A 14,335-nucleotide genomic window follows, 5' to 3' on the forward strand; every position below is an offset into this window, starting at 1 on the left:
AAATGTCCTTTTTATGCTTCAGTAAGAAACAAACTTCTCTTATGACCTCTTCTCCGTTAACAAAATTTAAATACCATTTAGATGGCGGATATTGCTGTCATTTCAAAGATTTAATACTTTTGTAAATCTATTTTTTGAACTAATCTTATGCCTAATAATCATTCTGCTTGAGTACCAATAACCCACGTCGCATGACATCCTGGCTCCGCTGGAAAGCTGCCTTCTCTGAGAAACGGTTGGCAAGTACTAAATTTATTCTGTGCAAATTGTTTTTATAGCAGCCTGATGTTCTTCAATCTTTTCTTAAATTGAACATTGGTAAGATACAATGTAAACTGCCTTGCAGCTACATTGGATTTGCCATGCTCCCTCTCCACATTGGAATTAGATTGATGTTTCATTTTACACAAAGGATATTTTAAATAGCTCTGAGTATACCTCCATACTACACCCATAGCGTATTTCCTCATTATTTTAATATTTCTTCAGTTTCCTTCTTTAAAAAGAAAAAAAACAGACAGAAACTTGATTACTCCCCTGGGTCAGAAGAACAGCTCATATTTTCAATGAGTACTCGAGACAGGTTTTCCCAGTGTGTGCTTCAAAATCACAGCTATAACAGGGATTAAGGCGAGCTCATTAGAGAGTAGTTAAATCACAGAGTCCAAGTATGAATCTTAAAAGATAACCCTAATTTATGGATATATTTTATCAAAATAAAAATAGGCTGGAGGACAAAAAAATATTCATGGAAATACTTTTTCTTGGAGATATTTTTCAAGGCAGCAGTTTCCTTAGCAAAGTTTGCCAATAATCATCAATTCATCTCTTTAAGCACATAATTCAATCTATTCAATATTGTACCATGGCTGCACTGATGAGCTCTTAATTCTCCTCTATTTATTACATCAAATGTGGCAGTGACCTTAATGAGATATCAATTAAGACAAAAATGTCAGTGCCATACTTTCAAAGACAGACTCAAGTGGAGAATTCCAAAGGTCAACATGATATTTTGAAGCAGGTCATTCAAACATATATTATGTGTCAAAAGAATGTAACTGGACTCTCTTAATAATTTTTTGCATTTCATTATTTTTAAAATAAGGCATTCCTGAATGGCTAAAGTTTAGGAAGTATTCACAATGATCTGATTTTACTTTTGCTTGATTGTTGTGAATCCCCTAAAAATATAAATTTTACTCTCTCATGCTAATCGTTATAACCTATTGAGAGTGTAAGTTTGCAAAATAGAAAATATAGTCAGTCAGCGAACATTGATCCTCTCAATAATATAATGTGAACTGATTTTAAGCACTTCGTTGACAAAGAGTTATGTGTTAGAAAATTTGGTCATTTGGGCAAAGCTGTTGGATTGATGACTTTTGGACAGAATTAGCTGAATTGAATTAAATGGACACTTTTGAATTCTTTATGTCATAGCAGTCTCAAGATGAAGTAATCTATAAAATTAATTTAATCATAAATTTTGAGGGCTTCTCTGTTCACAGTTCTTTATTAGGTGTGCAAATAAGAAACATTTTGAATGCCCTATTTTTGTCTTCAAGGAGTATATATCCCAATAAGAAGAATAAGAGATGAGAGAGAAAGAGGGAGGGAGGGAGAACATTTACTCTAACCTCTGACTCAGTAATGAGATTATTCTCTATCATCCCAAACAAATGGCTCTCCAATCACTGACCACTTCCAGCTAAGTGGCTACTTCACTGCAATCTATTCTTCTGTAAGTTTGAAATGTAATTGGAAAGTTCTCCATTGCACTGAACTAAAATCTCTTTCTTTGTGGTTTCTTTCCATTGATTTTTGTTCTGGTCTTTTGAATCAAGAATAATCTAATCCATCTTTTTACAGGATAATCTTTTAAATATGTGAAAACCCTTATGTCCCCATTTCAGTTCAATTTACTTCAACAAACGTCTTTTTTTTTCTCTTCCAGCTGAACCTCATCGGTTTATTCTTTAAAAATTTTATGTAATGACATTTTGAGAAACTTCTGCCCCTTTCCCCATCTTTCCCCATTTAACCTCTTCTGGCTGGGAGAAAAAGCCCATGTGGTTTAAAGATAAAAACTTTTAACACAATAGCCTGCTTTAGACTAACTACGTATTGGAAGTTAGATTGCACCAAGCACAGAACACCATAGGAAATTGCATTGCTAGAATCCTCAATATCCTTTAGGGATTTTTCTTGTGAGTAAAATTTTTCAAAAACTTAAGACGTCTACCCTGTCAGTACTCACAATCTGGATGTATGGGTGTTGCTGATGCTGAAAAATGCAAAGAAGTGTTCTCCACGCTGCAGACACACAAAGATTGCCCTTTCGTTTTCAGCTGCAGCTACCATCTAAGAATCTGTTTCATTTCCTCACAGTCTGTTTGACACCTTTAGTCAAAAAGTCACCCCATCTGTGATACTCCGTGCCATATTGTTCTGTCTGCCAGGGATGCTTCCAATCCGTTCCCGGTTCTGCCACACCATGTGAAATTGGGCTGCAGTGTCTTTAGAAAGCTTTTTAGTTCAACCTGCTCCTCAGCTGCCATTTGGCCTCTTGCTGCTGTATGTTTGTTATGTATTCCTCATGGGGCAGAGGTACATAACCACATTGGCTGCTGTTTTAGCCTGATTGCTTCAGGAGCCTCTAGGAGATCCCAGATTGTCTCATTTTATGCTAATCTTGGTTGGCTGGTGACATTAACGAGTTTCAGGGAATCTGCTACGACATCAAGGGTATGTCAAAGACATAGCAGGCATCTTGAAGATCAGACACAATCACTGCATAGATCTCCATTTGGGCCTGTTCCATAGATACGATTTTTTTAATTCATTCATTTTTTTTTCTTGTCAATTAACATAGCTCTGTAAATCGGGTTAGAGACCGCAGAGTTCAGCAACAGTTTCTGACTCTCTATTGTTCATATAATCTTAGTTCTGAGAAGCTTATTTTTGTAGTTTCTGTTGTTTCAGGTTTATCATAAATAACAGCACTAATAACAAGGACAACAAATACTCCCACTAAAACTTGAACATGTTGTGCTCCAGAACAGGATTTTTGGACCCCCCCTCCCCTTTCCTCATCCTTCTTGAAGGACCTCTCACTCATGTTCTAGGATAGCCCTCTCTCTTAGGATCTTTTCAGAGCAGTGTGTGATGGTGAGAATACAGAGATCTGGGTTTCTATCCCAGCTCTATTGCTAACTACTGCAGAGAATTAGAACATCATATGTGAAACTGGGATAATACCACTGACTTCAGAAGGTCATGCTAAGGATTGAATATGTGTAAAGTTGAGGTCTGGATGTATGTTGTCCTTGCTTTACATTCTCAAATTCATGTTGTGCTTTCCTAATGAGCCCTTGTTCCACACTCCATTAGATCCACTTTTGTATTTGCTTAGCATCCTGATAGCAGGTACTCTGTCCTTTTCACCCTTAGATGCTCAGTTTTAAATAATACAATATTTTTAATAAATTCTCCCATGTAGAAGCCAGGGACTTGCCTCAGCTACAGGCATCTGTCTATGGTTTACTTCCCAGAGGCACAGAACTGGACTCAAAATCTGACTAAAAATATTAAAGTAGAAACTGAGAATGTTTTGCCTATGTTCTCTTCCAGGAGTTTGATGGTGTCTTGTCTTATATTTAAGCCTTTAAGCCATTTTGAGTTTATTTTCATGCATGGTGTGAGGGTGTGTTCTAGTTTCCTGCACTGTTGGTAGGAATGTAAGCTGGTACAACCACTATGGAGATCAGCATGGAGATACCTTAGAAATCTATACACAGAACTACCATATGACCCAGCAATCCCACTTGTGGGCATATATCTGGATGAAACTTTCCTTAAAAAAGACACATGCAGCCGAATGTTCATTGCAGCTCTATTCACAATAGCCAAGACATAGAAACAACCCAAATGTCCATTGACGGATGATTGGCGTAGGAAGATGTGGTATATATACACAGTGGAATACTACTCAGCCATAAAAAAGAACAAAATAATGCCATTTGCAGCAACATGGATGGAACTGGAGATTCTCATACTGAGTGAAGTAAGTCAGAAAGAGAAAGACAAATACTGTATGATATCACTTATATCTGGAATCTAGTGTAAGGCACAAATGAACCTTTCCACAGAAAAGAAAATCGTGGACTTTGAGAATAAGCTTGTGGTTGCCAAGGAGGAGGGGGAAAGGGGAGGGAGGGAGATGGATTGGGAGGTTGGGGTTAATAGATGCAAACTATTGCCTTTGGAATGGATTAGCAATGAGATCCTGCTGTGTAGCACTGGGAACTATGTCTAGTCACTTATGGTGGAGCATGATAATGTGCAAAAATAGAATGTGTACATGTTAAAAAAAAAAAGAAATGCTTTTTTTGGATAACAAAAAAAAAGGAATAAACTGAAAAGAAACAGTTATTTAGCCATCATTCCCCACTGGTCAATATTCCTGCTCTTCTCCTCCTAGAAGCCACAAAAATTTGAATCTCGAACAGGCTTCTCTTTGCCTTTTCAGAACTCCTCTCCACCTTTCTCCACAGGCTTCCTATCCTGCATGTCTGACTGATGGAGGCTGGTTGGAGTGCCTTCTAGCTTACAAGTGGGCCTGGGGACATGGGGAGCCCTAGCAGAGTATTTTGTGTCTCTGCAGAACTGTCCCAGGCTGGTTTGTCAAGACTCCTTCCAGGTTCTAGTAACTTCTTCTCATGTCATTGGGCCTATAGGTGGCAATATCTTTACTCCTGCAAAACCTGGGTTGCTATGCTAGCTCATTTTCATTCACTACTCCCACAGTTTCATACTAGTCCTTGTGTAAATAAGCCATTCTTGTTATTCTACTACAAGTGTACCACCCAAGGATATGCCATCCTTGCCTGAAATCAGCCCTATCCCTCAATATTCCACATAGATAATCAGCAACATTCCATTTTTTGCTTAATCCATTTTGAGAAGTGTTTCTATCATTTGCAACTGGAACGAGTCTTGACTAATATAATCTCTCCTAACCTCCTTAGCCACCTTGTGAATTCTGCATGGAAAATAATTGCTTTAGAAACATAGACAGACACATATGAGAGTTAAAACTCACTCAGCTTGGAATGTAATTCTTAAACCAATCCATCATGTCACTCACGATCTGTTAATCCTTGTCCTGCAGAATTAAAGCAACCCTACTATCCATATTAAAAAATATGACCTCTACTACCTGCAGAATTTCAACCAAATTCTTATTCACACAAGGTTCTAACACATACAAGTAGAAGTATGAATCAGACCAAAACATACTTCTTCCAATTAAAAGGTGTGAAAAGAGCAAAGAGAAATGGCCTTTTCTATTTACTCAACTCAGTGGCTGAGCAGTTCATTAGCAAATCCTGAATGCACGTAGGTCATAAGCTCCAAGAAAGTGAAGGCTGTTTTATAAAGCAATCTTAGAAAGGTAACCTTTAAGTCAGAAGTACTATTCCCTGGTGAGGTTTATTAATTGAATCATTTGTTTACAAAAGGTGAACCTGGTTCCAAGTGACAGTACTGTTTGCACAGTGGCACCGATATTAGGAAGCTTATGTGTAATGCATTAGTAATGTAGAAAAAGATGCCTCCTGAGTCAGGTGTATTTGTTTAGCACTTGAAATCCTGTAATTTTAGCAGCTCCCTATGCATGAATTGAGTTATCTTATTAAGGTTAAAAATAGTCTCTAAAATATTGCTAATGAGTAGCATGAAGTACATGCTATCTTTTCCATACTTGCCAGAGATATCTCAATATGAATCCTATGTTGGATTGGAAACAGTTTAAAAAAAAGGAGAGCTATCTCTGTCCTAATTTTTACATCTTACTATTCCTCAAGGTCAAATTTTACTAAAAGTGGTTTCTAGGATGAAGATTTAAATTAATAATCTTTGTCAGTAAAAATTTTCTTTTAGTTAAACCATAATTCTACTCAGAGAATATGGCAGGAGAGAAAAATGTACTTATTAAAGTTATACTTTTTTAAAACATTCAGTTTCACCTGATAATTTGCTGGTAAACTTTAATTTTGTTCTGGAGTAAGTCAGTTCTGCAGTATCCAACTTCAGAAATATTCAAAAGTTGGGAGTTCCCATAGTGACTCAGTGGTAACAAACCCAGCTACTATCCATGAGGACATGGGTTTGATCCCTGGGTTAAGGGTCCTGCATTGCTGTAGCTGTGGTGTAGGCCAGCAGCTGCAGCTCCAATTCAACCCCTAGCCTGGGAGGTTCCATATGCTGCAGGTGAGGACCTAAAAAGCAAAAAAAAAAAAGAAAAGAAAAGAAAAGAAAAAAATATTCAAAAGTTTATTTTTTTTCTTCTCTTTTTTTTTTAGGGCCGCATCTGTAGCGTATGGAAGTTCCCAGGCTAGAGGTCGAATGGAGCTGCAGCTGTAGGCTTACACCACAGTCACAGCAATGTGGGATCCTTAACCCACTGAGCAAGGCCAGGGATTGAACCCACCTCCTCATAGATACTAGTCGGGTTTGTTACTGCTGAACTGTGAAGGGAACTCCAAAAGTTTATGTATTTTGATTATTAGCCAATGTCTGTGACAATGCGAAATTGTCTTCTTTAATTGTAAAGATGGCTAGCTGCCCACCGAGAGATGTTCTTTCCCCTCTGTAGTGTACAGGTAGAGTTGGGAAGTCACTTCCTGGCCAGATAATGCATGTGACAGACCTTGAAGCTAGGTGTGACCACATAATTAACTCACAATGGACTGTGAATGGAAGAGATGTGGGCTGTTCTGAACTAAGGCTTTTAGAAGCAAGCATGCCTCCCTTTCTGCTCCATTTATCTTTAGAGAACTAGATATAGAAGATAACAATGTCCAGAGCCTCAAAAAAAAAAAGGAATCTGGGTCACTCCCTGAATTGCCAAGCGAGGAGAACCGCCCAACAGTTACATCCACCTTGGATTGTTACATAAGTAAGAAATAAGATCTTTACTGCATTTGAACTGTACATGTTTGGCCTCTATATTTTTAAATCTACAACTAGCCTACAGGCATAATACAACATATCTTTTAAAATAGGTAACCTAAAAAGACCAAAAAAAAAAAAAAGACAAAAAAAAGTAGGTAACCTTGGGCGATCTGAGTCTGACCCAACTGGGTAGATAAAATTCCAACATATATTTTAGAGCTTGTTTTGCTGGCTGAACTAGACCCAGACACACTGATCGTGTAGAAAATACTCCTCTCCCCTCCGTTCCTTTTGTACTTTCAGATCTTATATATGGGAGCATTTGTTTAGTAATTAAGAGAAGGGAGAGGAATTTGCCTCAAAGTAGGAGCCAATAAGAGAATGAACAGGATAGTATGAGGTCTGCTTCCTCTTTATGCACAAGGTCTAGACCTGAATCCTCACTAATGGAGGAGAGAGGACCAGAAACTACGGGAAACAACAGGCCAGAAACTTGACAAGATGATGGCCCCAGTTAGTTCTGTTTGGGGCCAAGAAAATAAAGTCTGAGCAAGAATTTAAAAAAGAGAGTTAGCCTTCCTGCCTCTGTCCAGATCTCAGCACTAAAGAAGGGCAGCTGTGGAGTTCCCGTCGTGGTGCAGTGGTTAACGAATCCAACTAGGAACCATGAGGTTGCGGGTTTGATCCCTGCCCTTGCTCAGTGGGTTAAAGATCCGGCATTGCCGTGGGCTATGGTGTAGGTTGCAGACACGGCTTGGATCCAGCATTGCTGTGGCTCTGGCGTAGGCTGGAGGCTTCAGCTACGATTAGACCTCTAGCCTGGGAACCTCCATATGCCGCGGGAGCGGCCCAAGAAGTGGCAAAAAGACAAAAAAAAGGGGGGGGGGCAGCTATAGGATACCTGGATACAGGATACAGGATGCTTGGTTTAGACATTGGCATTCACAAGGTGGACACATTCATCAAGGGCAATGGTGAGGGCAAAAATATCTCCCCTCCCTAAGACATGATAATAATGGCCAACTTTTATTAATCATTTGTTAGATATCAGATATTGTCCTACTAGTCATAACATTGCTAGGACTAATGTTACTTTATCCTAGGAAGTAAGAAGGTAGTGTTAACCTTGTTTTACAAATCAGGAACCAGACATACAGGAATAAAGTAACTTGCCCACTGTCATGTAGCTAGTATTGCAGTGTTAGAATTCCCATCTAGAAAGTCTGAATTCTGAGCCCAAGCCAGTTATTGCTATGCTATATCTTTTTTCCTAATCCATAGGGAATGAATTTCCTGGAAGAGAGTGAGTCTGTTACCAAATTAGGCATTCTAGTCATATGAGAACAACAGGCCCTTCTAGGAACAATCAGAAACACTTGGACAGGGGGTACTACCTGGAATTTAAGATGGGTAGAGGCTTCAAATCAAAAACATAAACAGCACCCCTTTTGATAGCCATGCTCCAGTGAGTCCGAGGGGCTTGGGAATTTCATTTCCTCTCTCAGTCACAGACAGTGGGATTATGTTACAAATGGGTAGATGGCATAGCTTTAAATTATTAGATGTTTAACTGTGATGGAAGATACTAGTATGGTTGATGTAGAGTATCATGGCATTTTTTTTTTTACCGTAAAACAAAAGCTCTAGGTTACTTACATTTAACAGAATAGGGAAAAAAGAAAAAAGAAAACAGCCCATTAGGACAGTGAAAGAAGAAATAGATCTGCAGTGATCAATGTTGTTACTCACTTCACTTTTCCTTTGGAGTTAAGGGTGACTTCCTCTATGAATGTCTTATTTATGTGGACATAAATGACTAATGGGGCCAATCTGGCCACATATTTCCCAGGGGAAGGGGTTGGGCCTGTGTGTTATTTCTCCTGATTCTATTTTACTCTCTTTGCAGTTGAAATACTGAAAATACTATATTTCTTGCTGCAGTATTTTTCCTTTTCTTTTCCATTGTTAGGAAGGCTAAACCTGGGTGTATTGAACATGGGGCTTCTGTTTTGAACTTTCAGAATGACTGTGATGGTGGGGCTGAGATGTGTTGCCCCATGTCGATCTGCTCCCACATTTACCTCGGTGATTGCTAATTCTGGGCCTTCTATCTCAGCTCCCAAACATTACCAGGGAGCTCGGTAATATACCACAACTGCTGGGAATAATTCTGACATCTAAGACTCTGCTCTCCTAACTTCTACATGTGCCCCTTTGCAGTCTGTTTTCCACACAACAGCCAGGTTACCTTTTTTGTAAAATATGATCTAGTCACACTTCTCCCAAAAACTCTCCAATGGCTTCCCAGCACACCAAAAAAAGTACCCAATCACCTTACAAAACCTGCCTCTGGCCATTTCTCCAACATCATTGACTAGCATTCGCTTCTCACCTCCCTGGGCTTCTGGTCTCCTTTTCACCAATATGCCAACCTCACTCTCCACATGGCCCACCTTCTAGAGTTCCCCTGACAGCTCTTCCCCAGATACCCCTTGGTTCACTCTCATACTCCACTCAGGGCTCTATTCACATGCCCTTCCTCAGAAAGAGCTTCTCTCACTGCCTTCTTTCAAATAGCACCTTAGACACTATGCAACCTCTTACCTTGCTTCTTTTTTTCTTCATAATTCTCACCACTATCAAGTTGGGTCAGGTGGGTCTTATTGGTTGTGGCAATGACATTGGGTGGTTTTGAGCAAAGTTATCTGCTCAGCTTATGTACTTATAACTTAGCTGCTCATCACATCATCTGAGTTAGGGTTGGAGAGGACCGTATTGGCTATTTTGTGGAAGGGGTAGGATGGGAATTAGGAAACTATTACCTTAATTCAAATGAGAGATGATGGTGGCTTGGACCAGGGTGGAAGAGATGAAAAGAGGTCAGATTCTGGATGAAGTTGAAAGCTAGACATTCTGTGTGTGCTTTGCTCATGGAAAAGTATTAGAAACATATTTGTGAGTGCCTACAACTTGCCTGATCCCCATGGCCATGTGGGCTTGTGGGCCTCTTCAGAGTGAAAGCTTATCAATGGCTCCTTGTAGGCTCTTTTATCTACCCTTGATGATTCTGCTCCCATTTGTGTGTTTTTCACTTGCACATATTTTGGTGGAATTAAAACAAGCAAAGTGTTTGTGTTCAGTTCACTGGAAGGTACACATTACAATTTTTTAAAATAATTACAATTACTTTATGTAGGTGAATTTGATCAAAAAGATGCTTGCTTGCCAGCTTTGCACTCTTAATTGTTACCCCACCTCTGTTTCAGAAAAAAAGAGTAATAATGAATAGCCATGTGGACACTATCGTAAGGTTTAGAAAGGAGAAGGAGGCTCAATGATCATTTCTATTTAAAAAAAACTTCTTTGAACTATTGCAGTTATCATGCATTTACTATGCACTAGATTTAGGGATTTTTATTTTAATGACTTTATGGAGATACTTAATCTCACAGAGCTAGAATACTAATTACTGTACTGTGTTGCAGTAGGAAAAACAGCAAATTACTCAAATTTTAATTATGATATTCAGTTTTAAACAAGTGTATAATAATTGACTTTGTGTGCAATAATTGATTTGTCATTTAAGCAGTAATTTTTTATGCAAATAGAGTACTTTATATGTGTGAACCAGTTATTATAAAATTAATTACTGAATATAATATCTCACAGAACTGACTATCAGAGTTCTTCTAGCTGGCTTATCCATTCATGTGAAATCTGGGTTTTTATGTACAGTGATGAGCTTTATAACCAAAGGAAAGTAAACCACATTCTAGATGCCTACTAAATGCGCCTTTCATTGTAATTATCCTTTTCAAGTGCTTTATAAACACTTTACCTCAAGGCTCTCCATTAATGAATTTTCACAGTAACCCTAAAATCTAGTAAAGCATTTTAAACCTTACACATTTCAGACATGTAGAAATTTATTCTATGGTTATGTATTAAATATTTGGATGATATTCACTTTGTGGTATCACTAGTTATATTTACTGGTCTGAATTTTCTTCTATGAGGAACAGTTTTTTTTTGCATTTTTTTTTTCTCTTAGAGAAATCAGAGACAATTGAGGATAGTAAAGGGGAGTGTTATTGAGGCACAGACTTGAGTGGGAAAGGAATCCAGAAGACCCATGAGTATTTGTATCAACACAGCACATTGCTTCGTATGGGCATCACAGCACAGCCATGTGAAACTTCTGAGAACTTCTTTACATTTCCCAGGAAGAAACTCCTTAGATCTTTTGGTCAACTTAAAGTGGGTATTTGTTTGAAGCCATTTGACATTGTTTCCTTCCAATTTTCATGCTTGGCCCTAAACTTTCCACGAGGAGAAGTTGAGTGGTCACTTCTTCTAAAGCAATTGTTGAAGCCAAAGATGGTTCATAATTGAGGCTCTAGAGTCTAATTAGCCACAGTTACACATTGCTTTTGCTTTCAGATCTGTTTACCTTTCCTAATACTACCAAGAATTCAGTATTGTCTTTGTATGGTTTAGCTTTTTACAGTTAGCAAGGATACTTCATGGGGCAGGGATTGTAGCTATATCCCCAATGTCTAGAACAGTGTCTGTCATACAGGAGGCACTTAATAAATATTTGCTGAACAAATACGTGGTTGCAATACATTGTCTTTTAAAATTTTTATAAATGGAGTTCCTATTGTGGCTCAGTAGTTAATGAACCTGACTAGTAACCATGAGGTTGCAGGTTCAATCCCTGGCCTTGCTCAGTAGGTTAAGGATTAGGCATTGCCCTGAGCTGTGTAGGTCACAGACGTGGCTCAGATCTGGTATTGCTGTGGCTGTGGTGTAGGACAGCAGCTACAGTTCTGATTTGATCCCTAGCCTGGGAATCTCCATATGCCATGGGTGTGGCCCTAAAAAGACAAAAAAATAAAAAATAAAAATAAAATTTTATTAAGAAATAAAATGCTCTTGGTATTACAAATAATGAGAAATTTTGCATCGAATAGGTTTTCTTTTAATGTTGATACTAAACATGTAGAGTACATTATAGGAAAAGGAGTTAAAATTGACTTTCTTCTGAATACTTCTTGAGATTATACACAGTCATCTTTAAAAGTTATTAAATTATGTCCTTGTAATGATATTCAAGTCCTAGGCTAATCAATATGGTCAATACTCTCTATGCTGCATATGGGTGCACCAAGCTGAGGCAGCTAATAGAGGTTAAAATCCACGCATCAGACCACGTGTTCTGGTGTTGGCTCATGTATGCATTTTTCTATCACAGAGTTTCCACAGGGGCCACCAGAAGGTTTTCACCTAAATCTCCCAGACCTTACCAGTCACCATCATGATCACCCAGCACCAGTCACTCACCCAGCACCAGTCAGTCAAGCCCAGCCACAATGACCTCCTTGCTCTTTCCTGAACATACCGACAGCCAGGCATCACATGAGCAGTGTCCTTTGATTATACACATATAGGGGAAAAAAGTGGTGGAAAGTTTTATAACTTTATCAAGATTGCCACTTCCTGAGACCCATATGCAAAATGTATATCTTGTCAGGAGGGGATAGATTAATTTCCACAAATGGTCTATAAATATAGTTTCCAGAGGGAAAGGAACCTATAGGAAGACCTGTCAAAGTAAACTAAAGTGACCATGACACAGGCCCAGTGACAAGAAAGGCAATGCAAGCACTCAAACAAAATGATCTAGAGATTACTAAGGAAGACTTATTCCAGTGTAGGCTTCAAGACAGCCACTTTGGCATGGTGTGGTATTCAGGGGGAAAAAATGACCAAGCATGTGAATATGACCTAAGACAACTAATAACCCTTGGAGCCCAAGCACTCTGGTATGATCCTTGCAAGAACTTGAGTCAGTCTGTAAGAAGATGGCTAGAATTAGCAAAGTCCACAGTGCTGTACAAGAATAAACTCCAGCAGCAGTACCATGTGGCAGCAATGTCCAATCACATTAGTAGGCTAATTAGATCTTTTCCTTGTAGCTATAGGAAGTATCCATATAGAGGAAATAGAAATGGACCTCTTTGTATTGAACATAGCACAAAGAACCTATTATTTGAAAGATCCTCAGAGACTTATACCTGGACCTATGTGTGAGTTCTGTTAGGGACTTTGCTACTCAGAGAATTGTTTACAAATACCACATGATATCACTTATATCTGGAATCTAATATACAGCACAAATGAACCTTTCCACAGAAAAGAAAACTCATGGAGTTGGAGAACAGACCTGTGGTTGCCAAAGGGGAGGAGGAGGGAGTGGAATGGACTGGGAATTTGGGATTAATAGATGCAAACCATTGCCTTTGGAATGGATAAGCAATGAGATCCTGCTGTATATCACTGGGAACTATATCTAGTCACTTATGATGGAACATAATGGAGGATAATGTGAGAAAAAGAACGTATATATGTAAGTGTGACTAGGTCACTTTGCTGTACAATAGAAAATTGGCAGAACACTGTAAACCAGCTGTAATGGAAAAAATAAAAATCATTAAAAAAAAGAACTTAGACTCCTAAGAAGGAAGAAAATTGCACAGGCCCAGAGGTGTATGTTTTTAAAACAGTAATTGTGTGTATATAAACATACACAAACACATAAAAATATATAACTATATATCATAAACTAAAAGAAGTTTATCTCTGCAACTGCTTCTTTTTTTTTTTGTCTTTTTGTGTTTTTTAGGGCCACAGCCATAGCATATGGAGGTTCCCAGGCTAGGGGTCAAATGAGAGCTACAGCTGCTGTCCTACACCACAGCCACAGCAACACCAGATCCGAGCCACATCTGTGACCTACACCACAGCTCACGGCAAGGCTGGATCCTTAACCGCTGAGCAAGGCCAGATCCTTAACCACTGAGCAAGGCCAGGGATCAAACCCACAACCTCATGGTTCCTAGTCAGATTTGTTTCCACTGTGCCACAACGGGAACTCCTGCAACTGCTTCTTGATATAAGAAGGAACAAAAATTTTTTTTAAGATTGCTAACCATGCATATATGATCATATATTTTTCAAGGGCTTGATAGTCTCCTGGAAGCCCTTCTATAAGTTCTGTGATGTCCACAAAGACATGGCTTTCCTCTTCCCTTCTGGATATTTCTATGCCTATCTCTACACAGGGAATAAGAGGAAGAAATTTGAGAATTGATGATTTAAGGCAGGTTTTCCTGGTGTTAGGTGGCCAATAAGAGGACTGTCAAGCATATGATTCTACAGTCAAGTAGTCAACAATACCTTTGCAAGAGGTCTGCACAACTTTACTTTCTGAAATACACCAAATTAATAAGAATAAAACTTAATTACCACTGAAACAGATGAAGAGCTCCAACTTCAAATCACAGACCTCAAAAAATACTTTCTGACACAAGACGGT

Source organism: Phacochoerus africanus, chromosome 3 (genome assembly GCF_016906955.1).
Source record: "Phacochoerus africanus isolate WHEZ1 chromosome 3, ROS_Pafr_v1, whole genome shotgun sequence".
Lineage (NCBI taxonomy): Eukaryota > Metazoa > Chordata > Mammalia > Artiodactyla > Suidae > Phacochoerus > Phacochoerus africanus.